A 25,139-nucleotide genomic window follows, 5' to 3' on the forward strand; every position below is an offset into this window, starting at 1 on the left:
TCTACACTAAAGGGAAAAGTCGATCTAAGCTACGCAATTTGAGTTACACGAATAGTGTAACTCAAATTGACATAGCTTAGATCTACTTACTGCTGGGTCCACACTACGCGACATCGATGGGAGACGCTCTCCCGTCGACTCCCCTTACTCTTTTCGATAAGGTGGAGTACAGGAGTCGACAGGAGAGCAATCAGCGGTCAATTTAACGGGTCTTCACTAGACCCGCTAAATCGACCACCAATGCATCGATCGCCGCAGTGTCGATCCTCCAGTAAGTGTAGATAAGCCCTGAGACAGGTTCCCAGTGCTGTCTAAATTTCACCAGGGGGCTCTCCAGCCTCCAGAGAAGCCCAGTATTACAAGAGCATAAAGATAGTTTAAAGCCATAAAGACCCCTCTGATAAAGGGCATAAAGGTAGTTTAAAGCCATTTCCCCCATTGTTGCGAGTCCTATGCTGCACCTCTCAGAGGTGCAGCATAGAATCTCAACCAGGGTGTGTTCAAAACCCTTAAAAAAATCTACATGTGGAGGTGGAGTGGGGAAATTTAGGACAATGAGTCTTCCTGACTTGCGGTGGGATTTGTCCTCCTAGCTCCCTCCCTAAGGTAATAGCAGCAGCAGTTTTAGCTGAGGTCCATGGGTGCAACTGCACTCACAGAAAACAAGCCTGGATTATAAACTTTGCAGTGGGTGCACCTGCACAGGCCACCATGATGGAAGGGAGGCCAGAACAAATCTGGGTAGCGCTGCGACCCCATACACCAAGTCAGAACCCCCAAAGCAGACAGCTGGACCTAGCTCCATGGGACAGGAGCCGCTGCTGCAGGGTGAATGTGGGGCAGGCTTGCTCTCCAGCCCCCAGAGGGCATCCCCTTCACACCGGGCTGGGATGAGGGTTGTGGTGCTGGGACAGGGGGTGCTGCTGTGGATGATCAGTGCCCCCTCAGCGGGGTGAGGAGGAGGCAGTGATGTGCACCCACTGAATTGGGACCGTACATCCGCCCCTGGTTATCAGGCTCTCTTTAAAGCTCCAAAAGTTAGGCACTCATAAGGCAACTGTCATGAGGGAAAGTTATTGTGACTTCACGTATATCTTATGATTATAGTTCCTATAAATACAATACTGCATCTGGATTAGGTCCGTCTACCATACTCCCAGCTACAAGTTCATTTACAATTTCACTTAGGGTGACCAGATGTCCCGATTTATAGGGACAGTGCCAATTTTTGGGTCTTTTTCTTATATAGGCTCCTATTCCCCCCCCCCTGGTTTTTCACACTTGCTGTCTGGTCACCCTAATTTCACTGCAACCTTAAATCAGCTCCAACTGGTTGGAAAGTTTTATACTATTGCAGTATGTGATGGGATAGGAAGATGACCAGGAGGAGTGACAGAAACAGAAAACTACAAATGACAAAAGAAAATTCCTGAGGAACTCCTCTGACCCACTGCACACACAGGGTGATCTTTCAAATCCTGAGACTTTGGTTGTGTGAAGGGAACTCACACAGTACAGTATGCTGAGCAAACACAAGTTTAACTCTTGGTATGAGAAGTGGAATTTATTTTAAACTAGTATATTACACACACACATATTCTTTATATATATTTTCCCTTAGGTATTTACACGACCCCTGCTACTGCAGTATCTGAGCACTCTCACCACCACCTTCATCTTGCTTCAGATGCAGATGTCTTGCATCTGAAGAAGTGAGGTTCTTACCCACGAAAGCTTATGCTCCCAATACTTCTGTAAGTCTCAAAGGTGCCACAGGACCCTCTGTTGCTTCTCACCACCACCGTGTGACATAGAGAAGTGCTATTATCCCCATTTTACTGATGGGGAACTGAAGTGCGAGCGAGTCAGTGATGTGCCCAAAGTCACACAGGAAGTCTGGGCCCTGACCCCTGGAGCATCCTTCTCAAAATTATTGACTCTAAGGGGCAGATTTTTCTTCCAGATGTTTTCCTCCATTAATTTGAATTATCTCCTTGCATATATGGTAAAATTACCCAAAAGGCAGGTGCACTTGTATAGATATTACGTGCCTGATTTTCCTTTACACTAGGGCCCCTTACATCACTCTGGCATGCATATATCACCTATGAAAGACAGTGCGCTCCACACACCCAGAACATCCTTTTAACTGAAATATTTCTTATTTCTCAACTACATTCTTTCCAGCTCCACACACATGTAGACTGTGCACGTGCCAAGTGTGGAGACATTCAGCAGGGCCTCAGGTCCAATCCTGCTTCCAACCCCTGCCAGAATGACCTAGTCCACGTAGCCAGCCCTTATGCTGAAGTTACAGATTCCAACTGCTGACTTTGTCTGCTTTGTTGCTGCTCTGGCATGCCAAGAGCTCTTCACTTTGTGCCTTTTGGAGGCCTGTTGAGGAGATGAGCACAACCCAGCAGGAGATTTACACCAGCTGCCCTAAATTTTCAAGGGGCAGTGAGAACTCACTGAACATTGCTGGAGCAAGAATACTTTCCAAGGCTCAGATTCCTCTCCTGAGTTGAATCCATTTTAAATCCAAATGGTTTTTGAATTATCCAAGCACAAAAAGAAAAAACCTGGGCTCCCCCGCACCTCTTTTTCAATGTGAAAGGCAGCATTTTCACACATGCTGAGCACGTTTGACGGCGGGGGGAAGACACACCTTTGGGCTAAAAGCCAGAAAAATGTCAGCTTAAAAAGGAAAAATTTTGAAAATTAAAGCAATTTAGATGAGGTGTTTCGAATGCAATGACTCTTTCAGCCTTGGCAGGGGCATCTCCGCCACACTGCTAGGATTTCAACACTTTCAGTACAATAAACCACACAGCCGAATACTGTCCTCAATGCAATCGTATATCCCAGGTAGCTAGGCTGTGCAATGAAGAGATTCATTGGGATAGAAAAAATCTTTCACCACAGGCTACTGGAACATCAGTGGAGCAGTTGCATTGTCTCCCCTCCAAGGGGAAAATGACTACCATCCACAAAGGAAGAGGGTCCACTGGCTTCTCTCCTAGCCCATCATGGCACACAGTGGTGCAGACCCCTGCACGGGCCCTTGGAAGCTTTTCTACTGTGCCCTGCACTGCTGCAGCCACAAAAGAGCATGAGGCTGGAGGCAGCATTTGCCTTGGTTAGAATAACTGGATTTCCCAGAGAAAATTCAACCGTCCCACTGGTGTATTTCTAATTATGAAGAAATATCCACTATTAATCTGATCTTAAGTTCCAGATTGTTTCTTCAGATACAGAAATAACCTTTATTAAGCTTTCTATAGCATAACTACTGCTTCCTGTTAATTCTGTTTATAGGCATATTGTTGCAGAACTGCATGGCAACTTGGTCTTTTAGCTTTTTGGGGTGGGATGATGGGGAGTTGAACCTTCCCTCTCACCTCCCATCCTCCTCCCCACTCACCCACCCACTCACTTTCAATTCTCATCCCCTGACTTTCCCACAAGTTCCAGACCAGTCTGAAATGAAGACCATCAAAGCCCACTGCATTTCACCGGTTTTCAGCTTGAAACCATAAGCGGCCCAACTCCACTGAAAATTTCACAAACCTGACCTGTGTCTGGGGTTTGTAAAGAAACTTAGGCCAGGTCTACACTAACCCCCTAATTCGAACTAAGGTACGCAACTTCAGCTACGTGAATAACGTAGCTGAAGTTCGAAGTACCTTAGTTCGAACTTACCTTGGTCCACACGCGGCAGGCAGGCTCCCCCGTCGACTCCGCGATACTCCTCTCGTCTAGCTGGAGTACCGCAGTCGACGGCGAGCACTTCCGGGTTCGACTTATCGCGTCCAGACAAGACGCGATAAGTCGAACCCAGAAGTTCGATCGCTCGCCACCGAACTACCGGGTAAGTGTAGACCTACCCTTAGACACCAGGTGAAGCCACTTTGGCACAGTTCTAATGTATAAACATATTAATACTTTCAATAGCATAGTAGCTTTCTCAAACATTTTAAAAATGACAAAAAATAAAATCAAAAGGCTTACGAGCATAATTGATGCAAGAAACAAGGATTCATGTGAGACGTTTCCAACTGAAATATGCAACTGCAACTTCATACATTTTAACAATTGTTCGGGGGGCGGGGGAGGGGAATCACAGCTTGATCTGACTTTATAAATTTAAATGGCTGGCTCACAGAAAAATAAGGGACATATTCCTACCCACAACAGGAGCTCTTCAGTGGTAGAGGCTTATCTTTTTGGAGCAGCAAGGCAAAGGTTCCAATTCCTGCTCTGTGGGTGAGACATTTATCTAATAACTGTGTTTTTTGTTATCTGCAGCAAATTATATTGTTACACGCCCCTCCCTAAAAATTCAGATAACATGTAATGGACCAAAGACACCAGTTGAGTAAATGGGCCTCTATCCCGCAATCCGTATTTAAGCACAGCACCCAGTGACATCAGTGGGAATTGTACCTGCATAAGGATTGCAGGAATGGGCCTATTATTGGCAGGTACTGCAGAATAAAAGCAAGGATAGAATTTAATTAGGAAGGGCTGAGCTGCTTTGATACCACAGGATGCAGGTTAATGTGGCATTCAAGAGCAAATACAATATTTCTGACTTGGTAAAGAAGATTAATTGTGAACTGGGATTACTGTACAGGTCTAGTGCATGTAAGGATAAAATAAGAAAGCAAACAAACAATCTGCCGGAATAGATTACAGAGATGTATTGTGTATAGATTATACTCGTCGAGGGCTCTGACAGCTGTAGGATCTCTTTGTAACAGAATAGGCAGGTTAATAAATCCTCCTAAAACAGCTCATTGCGGTTGGCTGTATATCACATTAATATAGCTCTCCCAGGGTAGGTTCGAAACGTACTAGCTTTTATTTTTAAATATCACATTGGTATAGTAGCCTCTTTGCAAATGTATGGCTTATTCTCCTCTGAAACAATTACAACAGTTTCCTAAGACTTGTTGAAGCCAGGAAGTTAGCCTTGCTTAGCAAACACAGTGAACAGTACCTAGAAAAGCTCTCCCTTTTTGTTGCTCCTGGGGTTACAATGTGCTCTGAGAAGAGCTGCAACACTGTCATAAACTAGGTAATTTCAAAAATAAAGGAATACTCTCAGAGTGAACTGTGCAACACGTATGCTGGCCTATTCTTTCGCAACCTGGCCTGTAAAAGGGATCCCACAATCGCGTACCTTTAAATTTGTGTAGAAACCAAAACTCGAAGTGGTGCATGCAATGTAACAATAGACATCTTGATCATCACTAGGGAAGAACTGAGTGCCTCAAAAGCTAGAGCATGGGCCTCAGAAGTCTGCGCTAAAGGAGTAAGTCCCCTAGCTGGCAGCTGTAGCAGACTGTTATCTTCTGGGGATCAGGTACAAAAGGGGACAACACACACTGAACACAGCTTTCAAATATACGCATGCAAAAACTTGGTCATGAAAACCTGGAGCCCATTTTATAGTGCATTATCATCATAATTCTCTTAAACACAACTCACATCTTTCTCATACTTCTCAGCAGAATGTCCAATCTAATGGTTAGTATATGATACAGACAATGCAGTTCCAATCTGAATCCATGACCAAAACTTTTAAAATATAAAAATACACCTCTACCCCGATATAACGCGACCTGATATAACACGAATTCGACTATAACACGGTAAAGCAGTGCTCCGGGCGCTGCGCACTCCAGCGGATCAAAGCAAGTTCGATATAACGCAGTTTCACCTATAACACAGTAAGATTTTTTGGCTCCCGAGAACAGCGTTATATTGGGGTAGAGGTGTATAATTTATGATACACCAATACTGAAAATCTCCTGCCTTTTTATGAAGGCAAATAGCAGCTGGATTTCCATTGTCCTCAGCTATGACACATTAAGATAGTAACTTGTGTGATTGTTAATTTTTATTCAATTTTAGACACTTAGACGCTCCGTTCTCTTTTAATTAGAAAGGGTGATTAGAATATGTTCTATAGTATACAACAGTATTCTTTTAAATATCCTGAAGTTGCATTCTCTAATCGACATTAGATATTTTGCATCTCTCACCCCTCCCCCCGTCATACACTTTTTCCTAACACGAATTATACTAGGGTCCCACTGAAAACAAAACATTTTGTGATCTGACCTATTCAAGTTCACAAATCTTAAACAGCAAATTCCACACTTCAGTAAAAATTATCAAAACTCTTTGTTGCATCTGATATCCCCTTGATATTCCTCCTTGGGAATTCTAGTTTTTCTGTTTATGCAGATGTTTTTAGTCTGTTTTTCTATCCAAGAATGGCTGTACAGGGTAGCAATCAGCAGCCAGTTTCCTATTTGGGACGTGTTGCCTTAAATGCAGTCACCAGTGAATTACACAACTAGATCTGACATAAATAGAGTCTGAGAAGTAAGGAGCCATAAAGGAGATTTGATGGGCTCTAACTGCAGTCGAATACTACATGAAGAACACATTCTGTTTTAGTATGTACATTGCATGGGTTCTATTTGCTCCCTGGTGATAAAGTGGTGACTTAAGCTGTGAAAATTACTATCATCCATCTCACCCCATGCATTCCCATGCTTGGGAAGAGGATATGAATGTGGAACGACGTGTTTTGCAAACAAAATGCTTCCACTAAGTTGAAAAGAAAATGCTTTTATACATTTCTCTAGGAATGATCAGACAGCAAACCACTGAGTCCAGCCCATCCAAAATACAATGATACTGTGGTACATCAAGGAAGCTGCATCTTTTGGCACAATGGGCCAAATTCAGACCAGCTGTACACAGATACAATTCCTTTGAAGTCTATAGAGTTACAACAGACCTGAATTTGTTCCTGTAACTCAAAATTTCCTCATGTCTGACTTAGTAGACACGGCACATTCCCTTAGAGCTATTTTTAGTTGTACTGGGGTAGTCACTGTGCTCCCCTTCTCTCCTCCATTGAATTATACTGTGTAACAGAGAACCAGCTGCGTGACGCACACTGAGCTATGCATCATATGATCATCATTGTGAGAGCCTGGAGAAGCTCTATTGCATACGCTCAACAAAATACATTAAAGTCTTGACCTTAAACTAAGGAACATAGAACTGGTATACTGGATCAGACCAAAGGTTCACCTAAATTTAGCATTCTGCCTCACAGTAGCCAGTATCAGATGCTTCCTAACAAGGTGCAAGAAACCCTGTAGTGGACAATTATGGAATATTTGCCCATAAAGGAAGTTTCTTCCTACCTCCACTCCCCTCAGTTAGTGGTTGGCATACACAACGAAGCATAAGTGTTTACATCTCGTCTTTTTGATTTTGCTTTCAGTCTTATCAAGTATAACCATGGATGTTCTCACTACTCATATAAATCCCCAATCCTTATTTGAATTTTGCTAAGCTCTTTGCCCCGATATCATGCGGTACTAAGTCCCACAGGACAATTATGTGCTATTTAAAAATGTTTTAATCAGTATTAAATTTGTTGCCTTTCAGTTTCATTGAATGCCACTTTGCTTTTGTATTAGGAGTTTCTAATTCTCCTTCTCTATACCACTGAATATTTTCTATTCCTTTATCATGTCCCCACTTATCTGTCTCCTCCCTTAACAAAACAGTGCATATATATTTCAATCTCACTCTCACACAAAAATGTTTCCATGCCTCTAATCATTTTCACTGTCTCGAGACCTCTGAAGCCCTTCTCTTTCTGATTTGCCACAGAATGCTTATTATATAATCCCAATAGGTCAATTATTTAATGGTAATGCTGCAGAATCTACTGCATAATTAATGTTACTTTTACAATAGGGAACTAAGACCAAATTTACGGCAGATGTAAGCAGGAACAAATCACTGACTTTTATGGAGCTGTGCCCACTTACGCCATCAGCAAATCTTGCCCTAGTCTTTCTGTACTGTATTATTTCAGAAAAGCTTTTTAATTCCCATTTATATATGGAGATGCATGTTTTCAGTTTAAAAAGTTAATGCATAGGAAGAGAGTTTTATGAATCACATATGTAGAAATATAGTTCGAAGAAAAAATATTCAAGGTTAACCAAGAGGTCAAATGTGAGGTCCCAAATTTTACCTTCTTTAATGTAGTTATGTTATTGGCAGGTCCAGTGACCCAAGATGTCAGCAAGCTGAAATCAGTGCAGCTCCATCAACTGGCAAACTAATTTTCCTCCCAGACTCCAAATTAAAATATCAACATGGCTCAGCCTAGACCCACTGACAAGATGTTGGTAAAATTAAATAAAGAAATAAAAGAGCAGACATCAAGTAACGCTTGTTGTCTCACTCTAATGGCTACTCTGTGTCACGTCTCTCTCTGGGGACCAAAGAGATGACAGCTTTCTTCCAGACACCCTATAAGGAAGAAAGGAAGCAGTACAATGAATATTGCTAGGTATCCAAAAGACAGATTACCAATTGTCAGAACAATAATAATACTGCTATTTACATTTTTATAGCACCTTTCCTGAGAGTATCTCAGTGCGTTTTACAAATACTAATTAAGCTTCACAACACTTGTGCAAGATAGTTTAGTATTATTATCACCATTTTACAAATGAGGAAACGGAAAAGTTAAGTGATTTGCCCAGTATTACACAGTGAGTCAATAGAAGACCTGGGAATAGAACCTAGATCTCGTCTCAGGCCCCGATTCAGCAACATACTAATGCACATGTGTATCCTTAAGAACATTCACTTCAATAGGATTACTCACACGTTTAAAATTAGGCATGTGCTTAAGTACCTTGCTGAATCATGGCCTCAAAGCAATGCCTTAACCAGGGCTGCTGGAACAATTTGTACAGTGTGGGTGCTCAGAGCCACTGAACCACACTGTAAACCCTGTATATGATGAAAACCACTTCAAGCCAGGGGGTGCAGCAGCACCCCCAGTTCCAGCACCTATGGCCTTAACCACAAGACCACAATTCCAGCACAGCTAGTAAGTCCAGTATTGGTCATTGTGAATTCGATAAAAATTTGCAGCGCAATTTTTTTTTAGTGATGAGAAAATAAACTCTTTAACAATGAATAAATTGGAAAATGAAGTAGTAAGAAAGATTGAATGGAGGACTTGGAAGATAAATTCCATTTGCTAGAACTCCTAGAGGGAGAAGAAAATAACGTTACTCTTAATAAGTGGACTGCTGGAAAAAATGGGAACAGTGTACTGGATTTTGAAAGAGTGAGAGCATGTAAGTTTGCAGCCCAAAGCACCATCATGAACGAGGTTGCAGGCAGCTAAAGTAACAAATTTTAAAGTTTCAGAACCAAGACACATTACCACATCTAGAAAGGGAAATAGAAGCGAAGAAGTGCAAAGGAAGCGACTTAATGCATTTTCCTGATGTAAGGACAGAGACTCAAAGCAAAGTGATCCATGTTAAAAAGCAGCTGATGGACATATGTGGTCTAAAATCAACCTTTGGTATCCTGCCAAGTTGAAAGCCATATACAGTACGACAGGCTATATCCAGTAAAGACCTCTGCAAAATACCATGATTTTCTCAGAACTTATGCCTGGGTCCCAGAAATCCAGCACGAATAGCAGCAGGAACAAGCTTCCCCACTCAGCTAAGAGAAGGGATGAGTCAGCACAGACTATCCATTCAAGCTTTTTATACCACATTCGTCACCACTGTATCTGACAAGACAGAACAGATATATTTCAATTAAAAAGAAACTGATCTTTTGACTCAGCGTATGCTGTTTTTAAAAGAGCTCGTTAAAAGTTTTTACAACTGAAAATTGGGGGGAGCGAATGGGATGGTAACCCTTACTGTGCCCATTAGAACTTTTGTTTCTAAAGTAGGTACCATGCAGCCTTGATTAAACCAAAATATTTTGCCTGCATTCTCTTCGGGGCAGAGACTGCAGCTTCCTTTGTGTTTGGAAAACATATAGCACATGTTGAGCATCACCATAATCTAAGTCATTAATAGCAAAATTTTTCTTGGAGGACACCAGAAGTCTTTAGATATGTTCAAATAACAGAAGGAGCCAACAGGCATTGAAGTCTATGCTCAATGTCATCAGACTTAACACAGATTTCAAACCCTGCTGGCTGGCTCCCCTGATTATGGTAGTACAAAGGATGTTCCAACGGTCTGGGACAGTGCCTGGTAAAAAGGAAAGCGAATTCCAAGAGGAAGACACCAACTGGAGGAAAACGTCTCCCAGATGCTTTGCTCTTAAGCATCACAGCTCTGCTCCTGCAGTGCTTCTAAGCATTACAAGGGAGGAGCATCAAGGACACTCCTCTAGCCCGCTGTGGTTCTCCTCCTTGAACTTCTGAGCAGTGCTTATCTGAAACACATCTCCAGCTAAAGTTGAGGGGCACATGACAAGGGTTATTGAGACAACAGGGGATTTCAAAGAAGTGAGGTTTGGATAATTGAGATTGCAGTCCTAGATTCAAGGAGAAGCTGTGAGAGAGCATGTCCCTGTGTCAGGAGGAAAAATGTGGGTATGTGAATGGAGGAGGAGGGGAAGCCATCCATTGGCTGACAGTATATTTCATACAGAAAGATCTGAAAATATAAAGTTTTCTGAAGTTGGAACATGGACTTTGTTGAAAATTGTTAAGTTAAATAATCACAGGAGAGAAATCAGGAGAGAGAAGAATGGCACAAGGATTGCTACAAGTCACTAGGCATGGCTGATGTGTGCTTTAAATTAATATCCTGGAATATTAACAGGTTAAACAAACCTATGCAAAGACATCAGGAAAAGCAATTAGAGTTGTAACATGATTACACACCTTTGAAATGAAAGGTATTACTGGGAGGATTGACATTAATATGAAATTTATTGAACTGTTAACTTGGTTTAATAAAGAAGAAAAAAGGCATTAGACATGTGGATGGAATCAGAGGGCTCACTAGAAAAGTACAACTAGATAAGAAATAGTTCTACATAAGAGGACTGCATGTGAATCCAACATAAAATAATGTGCAAGTTTTATTACACCCCAAGCAGATTTCCAGCACTGAGACTAGTGACCAATAAAAAATTCTGCACATTGTGAAAATGAAGCCTCAATGGAACATAACACACATTGATGGTTTTGTCCAATATTTCACCCTTTCTAGGCAACAAAGCAATCACAATTAAAGTTTCTGGGAGACCAGCAGTGAAATTGCATAATTTCCAAAAGCCACACTGAGATGACCAAAAGATGGAAGAAAGTTGGAGGAGAAGAGACATTTCTTCCTATTCACTCCCAGTGTTCGCACACCTGCTTCTGGACCAAAATCGGAAATACTCTTAAAACATATAAGAATCGGGATTTATGTGTAGACAAGGGCCTGAACCAAAAGCTCATGTCCAAAATCTTCACATTTTAGGCACCTGGAATATAAATCCGGATTCAGATCTGAATTTTGCAAATGGCCCCAATCTTCATAATGGGCTTTGAACAGACTGGCAGTGCCTGAAACACTCCACCCACTCAGCAAGTGTTGTTCCTGCTGGGAAAGGGTTAACTGGATTCGGCTGAGTCAAGTAAGTGAGTCATTTCTCCCAGCTGAATGAAAAGGTTATTTGAGTGGTTCTGTTAGGAGAAAGGATCCAGGGATGTGGGCTGAGAAGTCATAAGGAAGGGACCACAGGAATAGCCATGCTTTGAGAATATTTTTGAGCTGATCTTTATGTTATCTTCTTTTTGCTTTGTTTGTTAATAAAGTCAAACACAAGCAAGGGGGTAGGTATGGACTTTACATACCCTCTGGGCTGAATTAGGAGAGCGGTTAGGGAAAAAACGCTGCTTTCAGGGCTGAATCAAAACTCCAGGTCCAAACAAGGTGTGAAGTATTCAAAATCGGGATTGGCGTTTTGCAACTTGGGAACATCTCTTGTTATGTATTTATGTCCCAAGAAAGAAGACATAAGCTCTGATCCTACAAACACTTGCATGCGTATGTTTAACTTTCCTTATGTGAATAGTGTCATTGAGCATAAGTATTTGCAAAATTGGGAGCATAGTCAGGATAAACTGAAGATTTGGGGAGAATGGATAACATTTTTCTGCTAGGAAAATAATCACATTCAGCTGAAGGTGAAGGAAGGTATTGCTGCTGAATTACTGATGTTTAATACAACCAGCTCATTTCCAGTTTCTTCCACCACCTGCAAAAGTGAATTTCTGGAAAATTAATGGGGGAGAAAAAATAATTCATAAAATATTTAAGCACTCATCTGGTACATTGAGAAAGATGCAGAAGGACCTACTGCCTCAAGTTTCCTAAATATTGTAGTGTATATTTTTGAACATTTTCCAGATTATATTTTTAAAAAATGCAGACTAGAATAAATTTACTATGTAGGTTTTACTTAACATACTTTTCCAGGAAAATGTCATCACCTTCCTATATATAAAAATCACTCTCCATGTGTATGCTTTAGGAGACACTGATATTAAAAATGTTCACCATTCTTGATCTTTGAACCTCACATAGATCCATGTTTTACAAAGCTTTCTAAACATATGCTGCACTTTTTGCTATTTTATAAGCTATAAATATTTTTCCCTCACTAAAAGCTGCAAATGTAAGCACGGTTTACTAAATGTATTCTCTCTCCTGGTAATAAGTACCACTATATTAGGCTCCCTCAGAAGCTATTTATATCTGGTGCTTTTAAATAAAATAAAATATGACCCACTTTTCACCTGAAACTACATAAACTCCCTGATATTTGTGTTGGAAGTGGAATAAATGGAACATAAAACAATAAAATAGCAAAAATGGTCTGTTTGAAAAGGCGTGTAAGACATGTTCTATATAATAAAGAAATGAACAGAGAAGTATTATATCATTTTAACAGGAACCTAAATGTGTTAAATCTGCACAAGTGTGATCTATACAGAATTCTGGAATCCTAAATTAGGCAAAGAATTTTTAGACAAAATAACGAATTTTAAATAATACAGGAACATAAAAAATTGGCAATCAAAGAAAATGCAGGAATCTATATCTAGATAGCAAGAAGATATTATTTAATAAGACCAGGGCCGGCTCTAGGTTTTTTGCCGCCCCAAACAAAAAAATTTTTGTCCCAGCCCTGGGCTCCTCGCCGCACCCCCCTGCTGCCCCAGCTTTGGGCTCTCCCCACCCACCCACCCACCCACACCCCCTGCCGCCCCAGCTCTGGGCTCCCTCATTCCCCCCCTCATTGCCCCCCCACACACCTCCTGCCGCCCCAGCCCTGGGCTCTCTCCCCCCCCCTCCCCCACCTGCACCCTCCTTCCGCTGCAGCCCTGGGTCACTGGTAACTCGCTCCCAGGGCAGGTCATTCAGCATGAATTTTACATGTGCACAGAACACAGACAGGATTGGTTCCCATATGGTTATAGAACTGCAGTAAAGTGGAACAATTTTCAGCTTGTGTGATTGGAGGATATCTGGATGCATATTATAAGACTGTCCTACATAAATGAGGAAAAGTTGAGGTGCCTTTATTATTCATTTGTTCCACTCTTTCTTTCTATGGGGAATTTGCCAATGCAATATCACTGTCTTCCTCTTAAACAAACAAACAAACAAACAAACAAACAAACAAACAAACAAACAAACAAAAAGGCAATGACTGTTGAAAATAGCAATTCCAGTCCTAATAACCACTGGGAAGCATTTCTTGCTCAATTTTATCCTACTTTTTCTACAGCAAGTTACAGTGGATCAGTATATTTGATTTGGGAGAAATGAAGTAACAACTGCCCAAACTGAGCTTGAGCACTCCTGAATTTTGAGGTGTTCAAATCTGGAAGGCAGGTGCTGGGGGGGCTGTGGCTCCGCGGGGAAGCACGGTAGCATGTATGCAGCAGTGTGTCTGGCGCTGCGTGGAGCCAGACATGCTGGTCTGAGTGGCACGATAAGGGAGCTGGGGGGTTGGATGGGGCGGAGGTTTGGGGGGGGCAGTCAGGGGCAGGGAGAAGGGGGGGGTTAGATGGGTCACGGGTTGGGGGGGGCAGTCAGGGGACAGGCAGCGGTTGGATAGGCATGGGAGTCCCGGGGATTTGTCAGGGGACAGGTAGGGGGTGAGGTCCTAGGGGGGAAGTTGGGGCGGTCTCAGGAGGGGGCAGTTGGGGACAAGGAGAAGGGAGGCTTAGATAGGGGGTGGGGTCCTGGGGGGCAGTTAGGGGCAGGGTCCCGGGAGGGGGTGATCAGGGGACAGGGTGCAGGGGGGTTGGATGGGTTGGGGTTTCTGTGGGGGGCAGTCAGAGGAAGTGGATGGCGGCAGGGTGGGGCTACCCTCCCTCCCTGTGGAGTGTCCTATTTTTTCAATGTTAAAATATGGTATCCCTACTCACAGCGCAGCTCTCCATTCACAGCAGGCTGCAGCGTGAGGTCTCAGCTACCTCACTCCCTCCCCCTCTTTCCTGTTGGTAGTGGCCAAGGGAATGCTGGGAAATGTAGTTCTTTCCCTGCTCCATGGCTGGCTCTATAGGCAGGGAGCTAACCAAGGAACTACAGCTCCCAGAGCCCCCTGTTGGTTCTCAGCTCCCATGCTGGATCCCTGCCGCCCCTGCAAATGGGCTGCCCCAAGCACGTGTTTGCTTTGCTGGTGCCGAGAGCCGCCCCTGAATAAGACTTTGAGAGGGGGAACCAAGCAGCAATTTCAAAGTTAAGAACCATTTTCGGACCCAAAATTCTATTCTCAGTTATACTGATATAAATCTGGAGTAACTGTCACTCAATAGTGTTATTCCAGTTTTACTACACTGTAAGTACTTTGCTGAATCAGGGTTTTAAGTCAGGGGTGGGCAAACTTTTTGGCCTGAGGGCCACATCAGGTTTTGTAAATTGTATGGAGAGCCAGTTAGGGGAGGGGGTCATGGCCTGGCCCCCACCTCCTATCTGCCGCCCTGGGACTCCTGCCCCATCCAACTCCCCCTGTTCCCTGATGGCCCCCCGGGACTCTTGGCCCATCCACACACCACTGCTCCCTGTCCCCTGATCCCCGCCGCCCCATCCCGTAGGAGCAGGATTTTATAATTGTACTATGAATGTATGATTTGATTTTATCCTGTCAGCCACCCTTTTTGAATATCAGAAAGGAATGACAGACCAGATCAACTGATTATGGTCACCCTTTTGTTTTAGGATAAGTTATAATATCTACTATGGTTTCCTATATGTATTACAAATTAGGCACTCTAGTTAAATATACATTTCTTTGTTTTAAGATTTTAGTAAGTCAGAGACAGGATCTTGTATTGCATCTATGTTAAGGAGACTAGAAGAAATGCTGAGGGCCTGAAGCCCCAATGTGAATTGTTTTAGTTATAAGCCTTTAGCAAGGCTTGATTTACAATGTATTCTGCTGAATACTGCTGGCTGTATACCTTTGAAGGTTTCTGTGAGAGATTGTTTGTATGAATGAGGAATGCATGCATCAGGAAAAGATAAGGTGTGAAAGCCATCACAAATGTCCAGATGGTCAAGAAAAAGTGAGAGACTTGGAAAAACCAGGAGACAATCAGAAAACATCCATTGTATCTGATGCTAAACATGTTAGCAGCATTGACGGTCTCAGAGGTGAGGCAGGCAAGCCCGAAGGCGAGACAACAAACAGGAGATAACAATGGGAAGCCCGACAATAACCATCAAATGATAACATCACTTAAGGACTAATGATTACAGGATGACATTGCAAAATGCATGGACTCAAATGGGAATTTACAACTATAAAGCTGGGGTGTTTTGCCATGGAACTCTGGGTTCAGTCCTGCAAAGCCTCGGAGCATCGGATCGCGACCGACTGAGCCCAGCTCCACACTCGTGCTCAATCTAACTGGCCATTAGATTGACTCGAGATACAACAGACTGGTAACTATAAACATCAACTGGCAGGAGAGAGAGAGAGAGAGAGTGTGTGAGAAAAGCATATGCTATCTGTTGTATTTTCAATAAATGTGGCGTATTTGCCTTCTCCTGAAAAGATCCCATGTGCTTTGTATGAGCATAAAAATCCAATCCCTCCTCTCATTCCTGACGGCCCCCCGGGGACCCCTGCCCCATCCAACCACCCCTTTTCCCTGTCCCCTGTCTGCCCCCGGAACCCCTAACCCTGACTGCTCCCTGCTACCCCATTCAACCCCCCTCCTTCCTGACTGCCCCCCTGCCCCCATTCAACCCCTTGTTCCCCCCCGACTGCCCCGACCCCTATCAACACCCCCGCCCCCTGACCACCACCCTAAACTCCCCTGCCCTCTATCCAACCCGCCCCCGCTCCCTGCCCCCTTACCGTGCTGCCTGGAGCACCGATGGCTGGTGGTGCTACAGCCCCACTGCCCGGCTGGAGCCGGGCCATGCCACCGCCATCACGCAGCACAAAGACCGAGTCAGGCCAGGCTCTGCAGCTGCACTGCCCCAGGAGCTCGCAGCCCCGCCGCCCAAAGCGTTGTGCTGGCGGCGGGACGAGCTGAAGCTGTGGGGGAGGGTGAGCAGCAGGGGAGGAGCCGGGAGCTAGCCTCCTGGGGCAGGAGCTCGGGGGCCGGGCAGGATGGTCCTGCGGGCTGGATGTGGCTTGTGGGCCGTAGTTTGCCCACCTCTGTTTTAAGTACATGCCTAACTTTAAACACATCATAGTCCCATTAAAGTCAATGTGGGAGTAAGGTCTCCATAAGAATTTCAAGCTTTTGATGATAATGTGTGTTTGCCCTGCAGTCCCCAAAGCTTGAACTGAATACCTCGTGGACTATAGTGTTCTTATAGTCGTGTCAGTCCCAAGATATTAGAGGGACAAGGTGGGTGAGGTAATATCTTTTACTGGACCAACATCTGTTGATGAAAGAGACAAGCTTTCGAGCTTAATCAGAACAATCTATTCCACCTTGTATTTAGCTGTGATACTCTGAGTACATTTTCCAGACCCGAAGAAGAGCTCTGTGTAAGCTCAAAAGCTTGTCTCTCTCACCAACAGAAGTTGGTCCAATCAAAGATATTACCCGAACCACCTTGTCTCTATCTGTTGGACTGTCATTCTGGACTACTAGGAACCATACACAATGGAAAGGTCAATATCAACACTAAGGGCCTGGGCTTGCTAGGGGCTAACACCTCAACTCCCACTGACCTCCTAGAATTGAAGGTGCTCTGTACTTTTGAGCAGCAGACCCTCACTTAGACTGCCTGCATTTCATACAGTTATTGAGGTGACTATCAGCGGAGTCGATACAGCTATGCTGATTTATGCCAGCTCAGGATCTGACCCTAAGATGTTTTGTTAGGGGAACTTCTAACATAGTATTATTCTAGCAAATTGCCCTGTAGCCTAGCCCATTAAAAATTAATTTACTCTGAGTAATATGAGAGCTCATTAAAACACTTTGCTTTTACCCTTTTTCTGGAAAGTGCCATTTTTGTAGGGTATGTTAATTAGCAAATAAGTGAAGTGCTACAGGACGTTTTGTTTTTCAAACGAATGAGCACATTCTATTTGCCCTTTAACACCCACGATGGACAAAAATACATCTGCTGTGCAGGGGTTGCCCATTCTTCAGAAATTCTGCAGCCATCACTGGACTGCATAAGTGGGAAATTGGATAGGCCTTGGTCATAGTAGGTCAGTGCACTGCATGGCTGGCTTTAGCCATAACCACTGTGTAGAGGAGTAGCTCATAACTGTGCTGCAATAGACACCATTTCTCAGCACCATCATATTTTTGTGGAGTGAAAAGCCCTTTTACATGTCTTTTGCTCTGCAAAGCTGGGTTTGTCCCCTAACGATTAGGCCATGTGCTACAAAACATTCCTTTCAAAAATGTATCACTTATGACTTGCCCTTTCTTTTTATTTTTTTGAATTAAGTTGCATGTTCTTTGGGGGCATGATTTTCTCTTTCTGTCTACCCCCACTTGTTTTGCTACTGGACCAATGCTATAGCAATAAGCAAGGTTTAAAACTTAAGAGAAAGAGAAGACAGACAGGCAGAGGCAGACTGTCAGAAAGGTCTTGGACTATTCTTTTTTAATAGCTTGTGGAAATCAATGTTTGTAATGGAAATGCTGAGACAACTATAGCTACACTGGTAAAGACTGTGTTGCTATAATTGAAGAGTTGCTGCATTTTGTAAGATGCCAAAAGAGAAGAAAAACAGAAAAAAAGGAGCAACCGCAGCATATGTCCTTTTCATGATTTATTAGATGTTGGCATTGTGATGCCCTTTGCTGTTTTAAAAAATAAGATGCACCATCATTCCCTGCTGTTTCTAAAGCATGATGATAGAAAGCAAAGCTCACAATTATGGTAAGCTACAAAACCTGTCAGTCAAGGTGTTGAGTTGATAATGCCAAACAAATCAGCACGTTTACACCTGGGAAAAGAAACTATAACATACAAAATAGGTTTTCTTTCCTCTTGTTTATAAGGGGAGTGGGAGACTCGTTACAGGAGGTATTTAGCATATTTACAGGACACCACAGGAGGTATTTAGCATATTGACAAGCAACAATGGCACAGTTTTACATGCAGAAGTTTAAATATTGTAAAATATATTCTTTCTTTGGCACCTCTGATTTCAAGCATCTGCATCTACATATGTTCTTTTTATCTTGACGAGGAGTACTTGTGGCACCTTAGAGACTAACAAATTTATTTGGGCATAAGCTTTTGTGGGCTAAAACCCACTTCATCAGATGCATGCAGTGGAAACTACAGTAGGAAGATAAATATATACACACACATAGAGAAAACGTGAAAAATGGGTGTAGCCATACCAACTCTAATTGATTTGTCTCGTTAGAGTTGGTATGGCAACACCCATTTTTTCATGTTCTCTGTATATCTCTCTCTCCCTACTGTATTTTCCACTGCATGCATCTGATGAAGTGGGTTTTAGCCCACGAAAGCTTATGCCCAAATAAATGTGTTAGTCTCTAAGGTGCCACAAGTACTCCTCGTTCTTTTTGCTGATACAGACTAATACTGTTACCGCTCTGAAACTTGTCACATGTCAAGATGAAATTTTCAGTCAAAGCATTTCTGCCATGAAAATTCCATGCCTTATTAACACTTTGTGCTTACAGATGCTCTGGCATGAACTCTTTACTATGAATCTCATGTTAGGGATTTTCTGCACAAAAACACATCTATTAAGTAATGATTCAAAATAATGTGTATGGCGGGGGGTAAAATGTTCTGAATTCTGTATTGTGCTGTCACTTACATATGCATACACACCTACAAAATCAAAATTCCTTCTAGGCACCTGTTAAGTGCTGTTGGAGTAATGGCATCCTGGGTTGCTGGAGCTATTGAAATCTTTGGCCCTTTCCTGGGGAACGACTAAAGAATCCATTTTTTCTGTTTCCTTCCTTAGGCCTGGGGAGGTTGGAAGGAACAGGCTGTGGAACAGGAATACTCTGGGCCAGTTGGGCAGCAAAGAGAGAGATGGGTCTGACTCAAAGGAAGGAGACTCTGAGGCACGCACTCATATTCACTCTCACTCCCCATGGGCCCAGAACAGGGAGAGCCCAGAGGAACCTGGAGCCTGCAGGATTCAGTGAGGTTGTTGCTGCTTATTCCTCTATTCCCCTCAGTTCAGCTGCAGAGCCGGATGTGCTATAAGCAAGCGTTCTGACATCATCCAGCAACTGCATCTACATTCTTCTAAAAATAAAAACTGAGATTGTGGAGAATTTGATTATATTTATCATACTTCTCCAGAACAGCTTTCTACTTGACCCAAAGGGGTGGGATTTTTGCAAGACTGGTTTGTGTACTGGTGTCCAGGAGGCACCCTTGAAGATATAGAGGCCAAATTCTGTTCCTCCTACTCATGTGAGAAGTACCTATATCAAAAGCCACCGCAGTCAGTGGACTCTGATCCCTGAGTCAGAACCTGGCTCCACCTATAATAATTACTACAATACGATTGCTGTATTATTTGATCTATCAGGATATACGGCCCAAACTGTACTAAATGAGTATACCTGAACAGATAAACTCAACTGTCTGGATTATTTACTACAGTAATATTTAACACTTTGGTAATGTTCATAGTACTTTGCTTTCCAGAGTGTACATTCCATAATCAATAAAAACACATTTGAACAAATAATTAAGTCATAGTGTATCTGTATGTCTCCTTATAAGAGCAATACTTGGATAGCAGATGGTTTGACATGTAATTGTTATATCTATGATTTATTAATATGAACTGAAAATCTTTAGCAAACACTTATGAATTATGAACCATAAGAGTTTGTCACTATTATTGTTTTTATTCAGGAAACTAATGTTATATATGATCCTGTCTCAGCTGTGTTGTAGCCTTACATAAGAATGTAAGAATGGCCCTACTAGGTCAGACCTAGGGTCCATCTAGCCCAGTATCCTGTCTTCTGACAGTGGCCAGTGCCAGGTGCCCCAGAGAGAATGAACAGAACACGTAATCATCAAGAGATCCATTCCCTGTTGCTCATTCCCAGCTTCTGGCAAACAGAGGCTAGGGACACCATTCCTGCCCATCCTGGCTAATAGCCATTGATGGACCTATCCTCCATGAATTTATCTAGTTCTTTTTTGAACCCTGTTATGGTCTTGGCCTTCACAACATCCTCTGGCAAGGAGCTCCACAGGTCGACCTTGTGTTGTGTGAAGAAATACTTCCTTTTATTTGTTTTAAACCTGCTGCCTATTAATTTCATTTGGTGACCCCTAGTTCTTGTATTATGAGAAGTAGTAAACAACACTTCCTTATCTACTTTTTCTACACCAGTCATGATTTTATAGACCTTAATCATATCTCCCTTTAGCTGTCTCTTTTCCAAGCTGAAAAGTCCCAGTCTTATTAATCTCTCCTCATACGGAAGCCGTTCCATAATTCCAACTAATAATTTTTGTTGCCCTTTTCTGAACCTTTTCCAATTCCAATAAATCATTTTTGAGATGGGGCAACCCCATCTGCACACAGTATTCAAGATGTGGGCGTGCCATGGATTTATATAGAGGCAGCATGATATTTTCTGTCCTATTATCTATTCCTTTCTTAATTATTCCCAGCATTCTGTTCACATTTTTGACTGCTGCTGCACATTGAATGGATATTTTCAGAGAACATGACTTCATCGTTTTATATTACTTACATCTGGGGGGCACTTTTAAAACTAATGAAAATGGATTAATTTTGTTCTATTTCACCACTCCTCTTTGGTGTTCAATTCGTTTTGATTTTGTAAACTTTCTAGTTCTTATTGTCATTCTTACAGTACCGTAGAGAGTACAAATTAGGGACTTGCTCCTTCAACCCAAACTCATCTGAGTAATCTTTACTCAAACATAGGCCCCATTGGTTTTAGTGGGACAGGCTACATAAGTCAGGATTACTTTGCCAGATAAGGAAATCCTCTTCTGGGGGCTCTATTTTGAAAAGTCCAAGTAGCTCTGATACATGGCTTGAACTAGGAAAAAGATAGATTTTATGGTCAGAAGAAGCCATTAGATTATCCAGTCCGACCTGTATAACAGACCACAGAATTTCCTCAATTACTCCTGTATTGAGTACAATGATCATGTTTTAGCTGTGCTGGGTCTTAAGGTGTGGCATACACAATTCCAGGTTAATCTGATCCTCATCTCCCCAAAAAGCTGAACATGCTTTTTTTCCAGATATTTTTTCAATTTTTAATTATTTTGGCCCTTTGTATTACAATGGTCCCTTCCTTCCTTTTTTTTTTTTTAAATGATCATCATTTGGTTGTACTTATTTTTATATTCATTATTTAGGATAGATGTGATTTACTTTAAATTGTTAGTGAAATGTCTTGTACGGCATTGTGATGTGGCATTGTTATTCAGCAGTTACGAAGACAACTCAAAGAGTGACTTTCAGAAGCAATTTTATTATTTGTTGGATAATTAATATCACTAATGTTTTATCCATTGCGAATATAACTACCAACACCGCTGAGAAAGCAATGCTGTCTTCTAGAATTAATTTTAAATACATTTTAGATTACTTTTAAAATCCTCTAAGAAACTGAAGGTTGCATTTCACTAATAGTTTTACTGTCCTTTAGGAACATTTCCAGAATCCTCTCCTTTTTACATCAGAAAGCTTGTATAAAGAAGAATATATGGTATAATCGCAGGCATTATATGAATATTGAATGGGCTCACATAACACATGGATTATTTGCAGAAAAAACTGTTCAACCATTATGCTGTGACAGTAGCTTACCTATTCTAGACACACTTTTAGATATATTTCAAACAAGAAATCAAGCAACTACTGCAATAATCTTTTAAGACACTTTGATATCAAGATCTATTTGATAAAACACAATATAGATCATGATAAACTTACAAAAACAGTCCTTAACTGGAAAGCTATTGAGCCTGATCCTGCATTTCCTCACTCGTGTGAAAAATCCATTGAAGCCAATGGGATTTCTCGCATGACTAAAGGTTTGTGGAATCAAGACCACTGTTTGTAAAGCCTGGGTATTCTGTAACAAAATATTTAACAACAAAAAATGGTTGCAAGTTTGCTCTCTTTTGAGAATTCTTACTTAAACTATACAAAACACAAATAGAAGAAAAAATATTTAAAAAATAAATATCAGCATCAATGCAATAGCAGCTGAACTAGTCACATATCCTGAGCACAATATTCAAGACATTTAGAACCACAGGTGCCAACTTTGTAATGTGCCAGGGGGTGCTCCTCTGGCCCCGCCCCAGGCCTTGCCCCCACTCCACCCCTTCCCCCAAGGCCCCACCCCTTCCCATCCCTGTTCCACCCCCCTCCCCCAAGCATGCCCTGCCCTCACTCCTCCACCTCCCCCCAATGCCTCCTGCACACCATCAAACAGCTGATCACAGCAGGTGGGAGGCACGGGGGGGGGGTGAGGGGGGGGGGGGGAGAGGCCCTGATCGGCAGGGCCGCCGGTGGGCAGGAGGTGCTGGGGGTGAGAGGCTGATGGGGGGCTCCCGGTGGGTGCTAAGCAGCCACCATTTTTTTTCCGTGGGTACTCTAGCCCTGGAGCACCCATGGAGTCGGTGCCTATGTTTATACCTTCACTAGATATAAGATAAACAAAGCTTCAGAAACAATGGGCTTGATTCATCATTCATCAGGGGGTTGCAGTTTACATTTTCCCAGTATAATCATCTAACCCCTATACAGGCCTAGATTTTCAAAAGTGCCTCGATTTTTTCATTATCTATTAGTCTCACTGAAGTCAATTCAACGAGCAGATGCTCAGCTGCTCCGAAAATTAGGCCCAAGGTGTCTCACCTTGAACAATCAAAAACTGAGGCACCCAGTATTAGTGGACATTTCAAAAGAATTAGGCCAAAATCTGTCAGTAGCATTTCATATAGACAATGTGAAGACTTTTACTCTCATTTCTGTTGCAAAATTTCAAGTTTGAGATAATATCATTAATTATTAGTCCTCTGACTTGTTTATTTTGAGCTAGGACTACTTTTCTAAAGGCAATGGAACAAATAGGACCACAATCGGCACAAATCACAATACACAACTAGAGCAGATAAGAGCATGGAAAGGCTGTGCTCATGTAACCCACACACCTCCTGGGTGTGGTGTTCTGTCCTATCAGGGAGAGGGAGAAATGAGTCTGCTCTACAGCCTTAGCTAACAGCCAGTTGGCTTTTAGCTCATACACTAAGCTCCAGAGGTTCCCGGTTCGATCCTGCCTGCCGACGACCGGGGTCTGTCAGCATTACACTCAGAGCACAAAAGAACCAATGACAGTCTTCCCAAATAAAGCTCTTGTCAGAGCCCATATTGTGGGCTGTCTGACCTAGTGGTCAGAGCCAGGAGTAAAATCAGGGTCATGGTCGCACCAAGGGTCAAAGCCAAAGTCTGATATTGGGGTCGGGGCAAAGAAGCAGGAACCAGGAAGGGACTTGGTCTCAGGGATCTGTGAAGAAACAGGCCTAGCAACTAGTTGTTCAGACAAGGGATGGGACAGGAACAGAAAGCTTTATGCCTAGTGGTGACCAATCAGCAGTCTGCGGTTAGTCATCTGACCCCACTGAGTCAGCCGCGCAAGCCTGGGTTTGAGACCTGTAGTGCCTGACCGCTCTAGCCAACGTCCTTCAACATAAAGAAATTTGATCCAATATTAGTCAAACTATCATATACTATGTAGTTCTAGTTTCAAAAGAAAATTCTATTTTGCTTACCACAGCACTCTGAAAATCCACATAACATGATAAGACCCTTTTCCATATGTAAGCTACAGGGGGCCAAATCCTATAGATCTTACTCAGAGCCTGATCATCCATGCTACTGCCTCAAACAGATGACAATCAGATTGGGTTGATATAGACTGGGTACGCCCAGTTATTGCACCATTTTCTCCCCTCCTCACCTGATCCCACTGTGCAGTGGGGATCAGGGGAAGACGGGCTGCAGTTAGAGAGGTGGATGCACTATCTGGTATTGTCCTCTTGGAAACCCACATGTTTTACTCCAAGTAACTTAATGCTGATCCTATTCTCCTCTGATAAGTGAAACCTTGTGAGGGACAGTTGGCCAGACAGAAGGTATTGGGGTAGCATTGCCCTGGAAGGAACTAAGCTGCCATGAGGAGAATGGGGAAGCAGTGTTGAGGAACTAGCCTCTGGGTGTGTCCTGAGATCTGTAGGGGCAGAGAACAACTGCAACAAATGAGATTTGCAGTATGCCCTCAAAGCAACCAGTAAAGGACTCTGAAACACCTTCTCCAGGATGGAGTCCACAAAAAACCTTCGCCTGAGAAAGTGCTGTTCACATTCTAGATGTGACTGAACATAAATAAAAGGTTCAGCTCAGGCACCCCCACCTTCAGTTGAGGCACTCTCTCAATTCTAAGGGCTTAAATTATGAAGGGTTTTATGTACTAAGACCTTGGATATAACAGATATACTAAGGTCAAAAGAACTGTACTCTTAAATAGTAAGCATTTACTTTAAATAAATAAAAATAATGCAAACCAGTATTACAGCAGAAGAGAAACAGGCTAACAAATTATTACAGCTGAAGTTACAAATACAGTTTACAAATACAATTTTTTGTCTGCTTGCCAACTCTCTTAAAAATACCACCCACCTGCATCAATGGGTGGGAGAACTTGATGGGGTCAGAGGTGAAAGGGGGACAGTCCTAGTGGCAAGGGAGGG

At 42.6% G+C, this 25,139-nt stretch overlaps 1 protein-coding gene across 7 annotated transcripts in view; it reads right to left on the minus strand.

Annotated features, from left to right (window-relative positions):
* The window catches only part of SMYD3 (SET and MYND domain containing 3), a 635,613-nt gene that overhangs the window by 320,117 nt on the left and 290,357 nt on the right, over positions 1 to 25,139 (minus strand). Inside the window, exon 1 of one of the 7 annotated variants that reach the window (XM_065589175.1) lies at positions 16,252 to 16,559. The exons of the other annotated variants lie outside the window; for them this stretch is intronic. The gene's annotated coding sequence lies outside the window, so the exon portion shown is untranslated. Of the gene's footprint in view, positions 1 to 16,251; positions 16,560 to 25,139 lie in introns of those variants that run through there. 7 annotated transcript variants of the gene reach the window in all.

Source organism: Chrysemys picta, chromosome 3, assembly GCF_011386835.1.
Source record: "Chrysemys picta bellii isolate R12L10 chromosome 3, ASM1138683v2, whole genome shotgun sequence".
Taxonomy (NCBI): domain Eukaryota; kingdom Metazoa; phylum Chordata; order Testudines; family Emydidae; genus Chrysemys; species Chrysemys picta.